General features: G+C 39.1%; 1 protein-coding gene across 4 annotated transcripts in view; it reads left to right on the top strand.

The window, feature by feature from the left end:
- The window catches only part of spop (speckle type BTB/POZ protein), a 112616-nt gene that overhangs the window by 30820 nt on the left and 69395 nt on the right, over positions 1–12401 (top strand). The gene's annotated exons all lie outside the window — the stretch shown is intronic.

Raw genomic sequence — 12401 nt, 5'->3', positions numbered from 1 at the left:
GCAGCTAAGCGCTGCGAAGGCCTATTGTAACTGAAGGATTTCACTATTATTAGGCCCGAGCAGCTAAGCGCTGCGAAGGCCTATTGTATCTGAAGGATTTCACTATTATTATTCTTCATCTTTTCCGTCTGGAATCGCGAATGGGGACGCCTTAACGTATTCGAAAACTCACGTAACTTTGCCCAAAATTGTCCCCCGCGTGAAACTGCATGATTTTAATGGAATCAAAAGTGGGCGTGGCCCAACTGCTCTACAGCGCCACCTAACGTGAGATAGCCCGAACCGTACGTCGTAGAGATCTGAAACTCGGTATGTATGTAGACCGCCTCACATCAAGAACAAAAGTCTCTTGGAGGTATGCTCTAAAACGTACAAGGAGGCGGCCATTTTGGGTCAAAGGGCATATTTTGGCCATTTTTCATATTTACACACCTCGCAGGAAAATTTTCACGCCCCAGAGATTTTGAGCTACGGACTTCATCTTTGGTCGGTATGCAGTTAAGGGATGGGGGAACAAAAGTTATCAGAAGACTTGAGTTTTTGAGCATGTTTAGGGGGCTTGGCCAAGCGGCGAACTTGGCGTACTCGCCAGTGTAAACGAAACGCTATAACTTTCACGTAAAGAGTTAAATCTGCACCAAACTTGGTATGAGTCATCCATGTTGGATGCATGACAATCCTACGTGGTCATATGCTGACGTCATCTAAGCCCCGCCCCCTCAGAACAGGAAGTCCCTTATTTTACTTGGAAAGCTCCATCTCTGGCCAACTTCACCTAATCAACATGATCTTGTGTCAGAATACAGATAACAAGTTGGTCTCACTTGCTTTAAAGCACCAACAGTTTTCAGTTGAAGGCGTTGCTCTGGCGGCTTGGTGAAGTCAGACATCACGCCGTTACCATACGTTTGGCTCTAAATTCTACAGTTTTGAGCCGAGATGCACCAAACTCACTGGGATCGATCCTAATCCGCCCCCCAACAGGTGTGCAGTCCAATATTTGATGGGCGTGGCCTAATGCCTCCACAGCGCCCCCTAGAACATCTAAAAACATCAGCCCCAAGCCATGCTTTCACCGACAAAAATGAAACTCAACACACCTGTGCGTCTTGTCAGGACCTAAAAAATAGTGTGGGCGTGGCAGAATGGCACATTCCAATCCCTCGCCGTTTGCATACGCTCGTCTCTAAATCACACATGCATCATCCGATTTGCACCAAACTAGATATGAATGACCTTTGTTCACATCTAAAGAGCCCAATAGGATTATATTGGAGTGCGACTCCAGTGTGCCCCCAGATCATTTAAACAGCTATATCTCCCTGAGACATCCGATCTGTACCATATTTTTGCTGCATTATTACGGAGCAGCGCTGGACACATTGGTGTGGTACATTGTTACAAGTCACTAAAAGCCCCGCCCAATAAAAACGTAACTCTTCATAGCCACACGATATGTTGAATAGCCTTCAACAAGTCCTCTCCAATCCTTCGCCACAAAACAGGAACTGACAGTCACTCAAATTTTCACTTTTATTTATTAACAAGACAGTGCATATTAATAACAGTACATCTATAACATGCCAGAGTTAGCCAAAGGCTAGTTTTAATCTTTAGTCCTGGTGAACAGTTTTAAAATGGCACCCCAAAAAAAAAATAAATAAAAAATAAAGGGAATGTTAAACAATAGAATCATCAACAAATAACAACTCCTGTCTAGAAGGTGAGATATCAGTCCAACGTTGAACACATTCCACTTGTCATACTGTTGTGGAATGAAGGCCATTTGGGAGATTCAAATACTGCCTCGTGCTCGGGTGCAGGAAAGGCGTGGGACCATTGATGACGCCACTGGAGCGGCATTGTTGGCCTTTTTGCAGTCAAAAGGTCGTAGCGTTGTTCAGCAGCGACACTTTCTGTGTGTCATAACAGACCAGAATTAATCACATCGACACCAACAAAAATCCTACAAGAATTTCTATTATGCTCATGTTTCTCATAACTTCTTTACATTGGCACAAAACATCTTTGAACACACACTTTGCCAGTCCAGAGTTTAAAGGTTTTCTACTTGTCAAAATTTGTTCAAACTTGTCAGCACAAATCAGCAGGGCAACACAGGGATTTGAACCCCGTCCCACAAGTGGGAGTACCAATACCATTGCCTTTTGCTTTTTTTAATGCTATATGACAAGGTAAAGCAAAACTTGCATTAAGAACAGCATGCTAATTTCTGTATATTAACTTATATTAATAGCCGTTTATCACTACTTTAAAATATATTTCTGTGGAAGTTAAATAAATGCCGTCTTAATGCAAGAAACGAAACCTTTACACAATAAAGACTTTTTTACTGTTAAATAGAACACAAATTTCATAACATAGGTAATTAAAGTGCTTAGCTAATGCGCCACCTCCGGGACAGGCGGAAGGGCCACAATTAGTTCCCGTCTTAGTCTCTGCCTTAGTCTTCAGTCCTGACTTACTGAGGGGCAGCTCCTTCCGTGCACAGAAGTATGCATCGGGATGCTTCCTCCTGATGTGAAGTGAGAGCCCCCTTTGGGACAGGAAAGAGACGGGGCAGGTCACACAGGCAAATCGTGGCGGAGAATCCCCCTCTTGCCTGTGAGCTGTCACATCGTTCAACTTTTTGGGATTCAGAATTGTCATTATTTAAACCTTGTAAAATATACAGAAAACATAAAATTCATTTAAAATAAAAACTAATAGTTATATAAATAACATGTACAAAAATACTCTTCCCCCTCCAATATACTCTCATCTGTACATAAAAACAAAATAATTATTTCATTAAAAACTACATCAGCTTAAAACCACACTCCGGTGTTGTTTGTTTATGTGCTGTGTGCAATGCAGTTAAGCTCCATGAGGATGTTTGTGGATTTTTATGTACAGTGTGCACTGGTAGGCCGAAGCCACCTTGTTCATCAGTGCTAGCTGTTGTCTGTCCCTGTTCTGGTGTCGTGTTGTTTCCCTGGTTCTGTGTTACTTTGTTATGTTGCTCGGAGGGTTTTGAATAGTTAAAACCATTAAAAAAATAAATATTCCCCCCCCAAATATACTCTCCATCTGTACTTTAAAAACTAAAACAAATAATTATTTCATTAAATAACTACATCAGCTTAAAACCACACAGAATTCCTTCATGATCACTAAAATATGTTGGTATTACCACTGCTTCTCCCTCATAAACATCTGATTTAACATAGATGTGATCTATTAAACTACCCCTTTCAGTAGTTGCTTCCTGGACTATTTGCACATATCCTCTGGTTTTAACACAATTTAAGATAGTTGATGACTTTAAAATATCATCATTAAAATCTCCCATCAATGCTATTGTTCCAGTTGCCAATTGCTCCAGCCAGTCAAGCATCTTTACCAAATTGGTTTTAAATAATGACAGAGGATACTGTGGTGAGCGATAAATTACAACCATTGCAATGTTCAAATGCAAAAAGTTATAAATTAAACACTCCAAATTGACCTGTGGTGGCTTTAAAACTTCATATTCCACACCATCTGCAGTATACATGCCAACACCGCCATGTTGTTGGTCTTGCAATCCAATCAACGATGGCTGGGTACCATCATACGATAAACGTCGGGGACAGTTGTTGAAACTGTAACCATCAATCTTTACCGTATCAGCTTGAGGTTCAACAATCCAAGTTTCTGTTACAGCAATACATTTAGGTTTCCATTGCTGAGTACAAAAAGCTAAATCTTTAACATGTCGATTTAAACTTTGGACGTTCATTAAGAAGACAGTAAAAGCAGATGTGTCAAATCCGCTCAACTGTGTAGGTCCACACATCAAAAGGGGTGTCATACTCTGGATAGCAACCGTAATATCATCCTTACAATAAATCCTTTTTTCATTAAAGTCTTGAATGGTCAAACCTGAAAGACTCCTAACTCTGCTTAGAGCAACATAAGCTTGACCAGGTGCAAAGATTTTGTTTAGACAAACAACAGCTTTGTCTACGGTTAAGCCTTGTACTTTGTGTACCGTACAGGCCCACGCCAATTTCAGTGGAAATTGTCGTCGCAATCCACCTTTAACAGTGGCCCTTTCCTCCTCGGGTACAATAGGTGTGGAACCAACCACATCCGAGGACCCATACACACACGTTTTCCTTCTGTGGATGCCTACACGATCGTCATCAAATCTAACATAAACCAATTTAGGAAACTTGTCCTTTTCTGGTATTATGATATCCGTCACAATGCCACAAACACCGTTAACTAAACCATCCCCGACATCCACGTTTTTACACAGCATAACACGTGCACCCTTACCCAACAACAGAACCTCTGACAAACCGGTATGTAAAGCTTTGGTGTGACTCCCTTGCAACAACCGCAATTTGCCTGTTTTTTTATCATTTACAGAATCCTGTGCCTCAATTTTCACATATTCTGGGCAACTCTCAAACAACTGTTTCATATTATGCTCATTTACTTGTTGATTTGTTGCAAATATATGCAAGGCTGAGCTGACCTCACCCGTTTCACAAACTTTTAAAACGTTTATGTCACCAGGTAGCATGGGGGTCTCTTTTGAACGAGTCCTCATCCGGTTTAACAGCTGGGAAAACACAAAATCTTTTTGCCGAACTATTTCCGTTAGTTCTACAACTTTAAATAAATTAGACCACAAGTTGCTGCCAGCTCCATCAGAATACAACGGTTTGCCTTTGACAGGAGGTAACTGGAAGAAATCTCCAACTGCCACCACACTAATGTTTCCAAATGAGCCTACGTTTCCCGTTTGTTTGATCTGCCGCAATCTACCATGCACATATGATAGCAAATTGTGATCTACCATTGATATTTCATCTATGATGAGAATATGTACATCACTATATTTCAGACGTAATGAATTGAGCTTCTCTTCTCCCAAAGGAGTGTACGGTAAGCGTACATCAATTCCAATAGAAAATGTTGTGTGAATTGTTGTTGCTTCCAAATTATACGCAGCAATACCTGTAGGAGCAGTCAATAAAACAGGTGTGTTGTCAGAGTATTGACAGATTGGTGACAATAATCGTTTTGATTCATATTCAATCGCTCTGATCAAATGACTTTTACCTGTGCCAGCACCTCCTGTAATTAAAATGTGTAACGGTTCAGGATTTTTTCCATTTACCTTGTCTAAACACCATTGCCTGATTTGGTAAAAAACAGAGAACTGTCTTTCATTCAAAGATCTAATTAATGCTAAGCCTTCGATTCTAGTCAGCATGTTCTTTTTCTCAAATACATTTCCCTTGGAAGATGAGCTTAAATCTGGGATGTGTTCTTTTTCATCACTCAGTGTTGCTTTTAGTTGTTTCATTCCTTCCACACCCTCCAACCGTTCCATCTCCACTTCAGGACACAACTCACACCATGCATTTTCAAGCAGTACGTCGCCAACCACCTGATCTGCTGCCTCCAGGTTAAAAGATTCCACTTCGAATTCGCTTCTATTTAAATCTACGACAGACTTCACTAAATGTTTGGTTCCATCAATAAATTTAACCACACCAAGTCTATAAAATTGTTCAAATCTTTCACAACCTGAAGGCTTCAGATCACCATCAACGCGATACGGCAGAAATAATTGCATTATGCTTTGATAAAATTTCTCAGGATCTTTGGTCTCTGAAAAACGCGCATAACGAACAACTGATGGTTGCGTTCGACTTCTTTTTGCCACAAAACCTAAACCATTATTCAACTTGACAGCAGATTTACATTTTTCATTCTTGGACAGAACCCGATAGTCAGATGCAAACTTTGCAATGCACATATCGTTAAAAATATCATCTTTTGGACGATTTTTATAGCGATCAACCAAACCAGTCATCCACATGTCCTCTGAACTGAGATTATTTGTAGCTGCCTTCTGTCTCAAAACAGAAATAGGTAAACTCATTTTCACAATGTTGTCACCAGTTGGAATAAAAACAACCTTCCTAGAACACTCCTTTAAATGCATACTGGTTAGTCGATACACCGCTTCCTGAGCACAGACATCCCGATTATGTAGATATACACTACCAAGCTTCTTTAACGCTTCTTTAGCACTAACATTGCCATCTCTGGATGCTTCTCTCTGGGCATTTCCTAGCATGAGGCCAATTTCTCTCTCACTTTTAGACATATAAGAAACTATGTAGACACAACAAGCATATGCATCTACACAATATTGAATATCGAGATTAGCATTCCATGCTTTTAACAGCGGCGGACTATACTGATTAATCCAAATTTCATTAATCTCCCTTTTCAAAACTACATGTGTATGTCGACTAACTCGTTTATAGACCTTTTCAAATATTTCTTGGTTTATACCCAGTCTTCTAAAAATTTCTTCTACAGTCCTATAGGGACAAGTTTCATCTGCAAGGAGACTCTTCACTTTACTTAGAATCTCCTTTGCCTGATTTTGAGCCATAGCCTCTTTACTTGCACAGGCACACTGTACATTGCTGCTTGTTTTATCCAAATTACATGTACAAATCTTATTCTTATCCCTTTCATCACGACAAATAAATGTTCTGCTAGATGCAGGTCGGGGAAAGTTAAAACGACAAACTGTGTTTTTCTTTTTACATGATTTTGAGTGACGTTTTGAATGCTGCTGAACAGATGTAACCACTTCAAACAATGGTTCGTCCTCAGAAGGAAGTTCGCATGTTATATACTTATCTATAAATTCCACAACTTCCTCATCTGTGTTTTTATCTAGAATTGGAGCCCCAGAAATCCAGAAAAGGCAATGACAATGAGGGGAACCGCGTTGCTGAAACTCAACACGGTAATAATAGTCAACGACTTTACCAATGGGATTAGCAGGAGACATGAGAACTTCTCTTAAGAAAACATGCCATCTAAAATCAAACATCCTGGCAGCAGTCACAGGATTTCGACGCAACAGTTCACATTTATCTGCCCATTCCAATTGCTCAGCCGTCTCTGTTCGCCCATCCTGTTTCAAAAGGGTATATAAAAGATTAGTCCATCTCATATCTGCCGATGAAAACGACGCAAACCAAGTAGGCTTACCCAGCTGTTTAACACAGGCCAGGATGTCGCGTTTTGCAGACTGCCAAAAAGCTGGAGTCCCTCTAATGGGTTTTAGGAACCGATAGCCATCATCAAACTCCAACAACTTCTTCAAAGACTCCTCGTTTTTCAACAAGTCACCCAAATTCTGGGGTCTACCACATTGCCCTTTACGCAATGCTACTGACACATTAGAAATAACCTGTTCCAATTCAGACATGTACTGTGCATAAAATATATATTCAACATTTGATGAAAATCTACCATCTGCATGTAAAAGCCTGTTATTAAAATACCGAAACAATGTTAAACGATGTGACCTGTTTGCATGGTAAGTATTCTGTCCAGATGGAAACAAACCAGGGAAGCACTTTGCTTCATTTTCTGGATCACTTAATAATTTTACTGGATTATTACCTTCACCAGGAGCAACATTTAAAATGTTATCCAAATACTGATCCAAAGCTTCCTGACCTATGTCAACGGGCATGAGACATGTATCTTGAAACATGCAATGATGCTGTCGATCATGCAACAGCTCCTCAGTCTCCTCCAATTCTTTTTCAGAAATGTCAGGAATCACATCTTTGTCCACTACATCATCTTCATCTCTACAAAACTCATTGATCCAATTCTCATTAAAATCTATATCTTTATAATATTTGTTAAATTGTTTTAAATACTTAAGTGCTTCCCGTACATGCAAAGTATCAACAAACTGATACTTATAATGACCTTTGTAAGTTAATTTACGCTTTAATTTTACAGCAAGCAAAGATCCTTCCATATTACAACGAGGCAATACATTACATGTTTCAACAATATTTGCTGGAACACAAGTCACTGGTCCATGTACACCATTTTGTCCCCCTTTGGGTAAAGCCAACATTTTCATGAATGGTATATGTAAAGCTATTAAATGCTGTTCTAAACTATTTAGACAAGCCAATTGTGGAGGGATAATATCAACGTTTAAATTGTTGGTCACACTTTCTGGTGGCATTACACCTTTGCTCATCTTGTAGTGACAGGTATAACAAATCATCAGTTTACCTCTGGATGACTCTGTCAATTTACATTGCACAGCACAACTATTGTCACATTTGTGCACATAATCTTCAGAAATGCATTTTGCAGCAATTATAGCACTAGATTGACTTTTAGAATAGAAATCTTTCCTACACACTAATACTTGATGTCTAAACAGCAGTCTATGACAGACACAGCAGACAAAATCAGGCCCGTCTTTAACCTTATCCAGAAACTGTTTGATAACAAAGTCAATTTCTTTTAACATTTCCTTACGTTGCTGGTGATTTAATGTCACGCGCACTGAAACCTTTTTCTTATGTTCTATATTACCATGATACTTTCTACGGCAAATCTCTTTTAATTTCTGCCTGTGCTCCAAATTAAACTTGAATTTCTTCTTACTCATTGCCTTTACATTTTCTTTATGCAAGAAATTAAATTTATATTTTTCTTTACTCAAACTCTTACATTTCTCTTGAAACGGTAAATCATTTCTATACATTTCTTTACTTAGCGCCTTTTTCTTCTGTTGATATAATGTATCAAATTGATATTTCATTCTAAACAATGCCTTTACTTTTTCTCTATGCAACCTAACTTCCCTGTACTTTCTTCTTAATTCTGCATTCTTTCTCTCTTTATAAGACATTTTTGTACAATACATTGCTTTATTTTTCAATTTAATCCTGTCTTTATACTCCAAATCGTGTTGGTAATCCATCACTTTTTTAAATGTAATTTTCTTCTTTAAATGTCTAGAACAAGTGTTTGGACCAATTGTTTCTTTACTGTAATTTGTTTTTTTTGATTTTCTTCTACACTTGTATTGTGTATCTGATACATCATGAACTTTACAAAAACCATAGCAAGACTCTTGATCACCCTGCAAGACACAAGTAATAACCTCAAAATGACAACCGTCACATTTCAGATATATTCCTTCATTTATACCAGTGGAGCTTGTACACCCATATTTGACCCATTCCTTGCCATTATGCACATACAAATCCACCCCCAATGCATTTGCAGTTGCCTGTATTTCTATTTCAGAAGCTTCATGTCCAACATACTTCATACAGGACTTCTTAACATAGTCAGACACAGAAGAAAATCCTTTCCCAACCAACCGTTTACCCTCTTTGTTCTTGTCCAAATAAGAAACAGCAGCCAGTCGTACTCTGCGATGACTCTTCTGGGAACCGCTTAGTACTTGAGACACTGCTCTGAAAAAACTGTTACCATCTTTTACAATCTCTTCAGTCTTACACACACTCCCCAAAGGCCCAGAAGCCGTGGATCCTTGTGTGTCCTGTTTCACAAATGTAATATCATACTTGTTGCACAAAGCTTTTGAAACATCTGTACACACAGGATTAAATGACAAATGTTTATTAGCATTATGAATAATAACACTATCATCCAGTACATCACTGTTTGCAGTTTTTGTACTTTCTAAAACATTACGTTCTTTTGATGTCTTATTTCGAACACTATACCCTTGAGAAATGGAGACCCTTTCCTTACAATAACCATAACAACTTTGTGTTTGCTTAACACAAACAACTGTCTCGTAATGGTTACCATGGATATTTTGTAGATACACACACTGATTTGAGAACTGACCAGCAGTACATTTATATTCAAGCCATTTATCAATATAATATGTAACTATGTTCACACGCAAACAGTCTGCTGCAGCTTGAATTTCCACTTCAGTTGCCCATGATCCAACATATTGCATCCTTGATCTTTTAATATACTCTTTTATAGAGGAATTTTCATTTCTCAAAATGTTACAATACATTTGAGGATTCTTTTCTAACTGTTTCACTACAGCAAGCCTAAATTTCCTGTGCCATTTCTGAGTCCCACTTACAGCCTGACTAACAGCCCGGAAAAAACAGTTTCCGTCCCCGACGATGGGTTCCACCTTGCATGGGATCCCCAAGTCCCCAACCAAGTCAGATGATGACTCACCTTTCTCGCATTCTACGTTCAACTGTTTGCAAACAGCTTCTGACACCACTTTTGAAAGAGGATTAAACTTTAACGCTCTAGTCCTCACATTGGTGACAAACACATCTGAAGTTACAAGATCTTCATGAGTTTCTTGTATCTTTTTACAAGATTTACTACTCTGAGGCTTCTTTCGCTTTTGCCCTCTAGATTTATCTGTACACAAGACTTCCTGAACAGAAACATGTTTTAACAAATTACTGCCAAATGGACTAAATGAAGTCTCATTTCTGTGCATGTCAATTTGCACACTACTAATTTCAAATAACCTGATACTGGTTCTCTTTTGCCTAGCATATCTCTCAATATAATTCAAAAGATCATCAAAGCTGTTTAAATACAAAACGTTGCTTTTCCCTGAGACACTTATCATTCCATTACAATCACGTGCATGGGAATCTACAACGGCATACTTTCCATTCTGACTTATAAGAGCGCAGGTATTTCCATTTATAGTCAGAACACAAGTTTCATATGTGGTGCACATCTTTTGCAATCCTTCACGGAGAGTAGTGTGCGCACCAGAATCTATAAACTCACCCTGGAAAACATCTACATCTCCAGCAACAAACTCTCCATACATCACATCTAAAGTACACCCGTCAATATCAACTTGCTTTGGCAAGTCTGAAACACAGAGCACTTCCTTCCTACCACTAATCAGATTGTTGTCCCGCAAATAAGTGTACAAGGCGTCACCTCTGACAACAACATTATCCAATGTGTCAGAATGCCATGAAAAAACACTATCCATCTTGTGCTTTGCTAAAGCAACAAGACTCACAGGTGCACACTGCAGTCCCCCGTACTTAAACCGATCATCGCCCTGATGGAACGATCCTCTAACTGATTCCTGACTACTTGAACTGGCACCATGACGTTCGTCTGTGACCTGCGTGTCAGTAATGACTGTGGTACATGCTTCTAAACCAGAGCTACTCTGTTGTACAGAAATCGCAGACATGCCATACTCCGTCGCATTTAATGATTTCCGAAGATTCATAATGTGAATCATTAAATCATTGAAGCAAGTGTTAAATACCACTACAGATGTACCCGTTTCTGATGCCAACCCCTGTAAATTTCTTGTTCCACAGTCCACAATGACAAAGTAAGATTCATGATGGATAACCAAGCTACATGAACCCTCAAGATTAAGAATGCACATTCCATTTCTCAACAAATACATCTGTAACTTCTCACTAAATTCCTCCTCCAGATTCAAATTAAATTGACCATAACTACTACCCCCAATTAGTACTTTCCATTTTTTACCAAAAATACTCTGTCGCTCCACCAACTTGCAAAACTCTGGCTTTGTGCCTCTCTGAGGTCTTTCTGTATCAAGATATTCTGCCAACTTCTGACCTTCCGCATCAACTGCATCGACGTCCGATGATTTCCAAGTGCAAATTGGAGAAGTTTGGTGTTTTATAGCAGCTACAACACTACTGGACATTAAAGTATTGCTAACAGACTGATTACTATGACTAACTGTTCCTAAAATAAGAGAAGGGGGGAACCGCTCTGAACACCTGCAAGAACTGGAGTTAACACACTGACCTCTGGGGGACGTTTGGCTGCACTCGAAATCCACCGACACCTCAAGCATCTACAACGACATTAGAAAACATAATTTCTTTCATTTGTATTCATTTCTTTACATTTACTACCAAAAATGTTGTTATACAAACCTCCCGGTCAGAAACGAGCTCGGACGGACAGACAGACACCAACCCAGGACCGTCAGACGCCTCCCGAGGATGGGGAGAACGCACCACATCGCAGACATCCACCTGTTTGGATGTTGCCTCAACCTATAAAACAAAAACATTATAATTAATTCATCTGATTTTAAACCAAGATTCCAAATAATTTAGATCAAGTGTTTTCAGTAATACACTTTAAGGTTTCATATTACTTTTATTACTAACATAATAAAAAGCTAAATATGGACCACACTTACATTCTTCTTCACAGACACAAGCCCCACACCAACAGCGGCAGGAGTTACGCTCGGTGTGGCTGAAACCTAAAAGACAAAGACAAATAAATTAATTATGAACAATTATCCTCATTGAAGTTCTGAAAAGTTAACTCGCTTAAGGTTTTACAAACCTGCTGTCTCACACGCCTGGTCCTTAAGACAGCTGGTTTCTTGACACGTTCCACAGGCTTCATCTATAACACAAACAACATGTCAGATCTGTGTCTTTTCTAAAAGACAATACTGAGACTATCTTTTTAAATACACTTTGCTGCAACTTACCGCATTG

The sequence above is a fragment of the Odontesthes bonariensis genome, chromosome 21, assembly GCF_027942865.1.
Source record: "Odontesthes bonariensis isolate fOdoBon6 chromosome 21, fOdoBon6.hap1, whole genome shotgun sequence".
Taxonomy (NCBI): domain Eukaryota; kingdom Metazoa; phylum Chordata; class Actinopteri; order Atheriniformes; family Atherinopsidae; genus Odontesthes; species Odontesthes bonariensis.
This window is presented reverse-complemented; position numbering and strand designations above follow the sequence as displayed.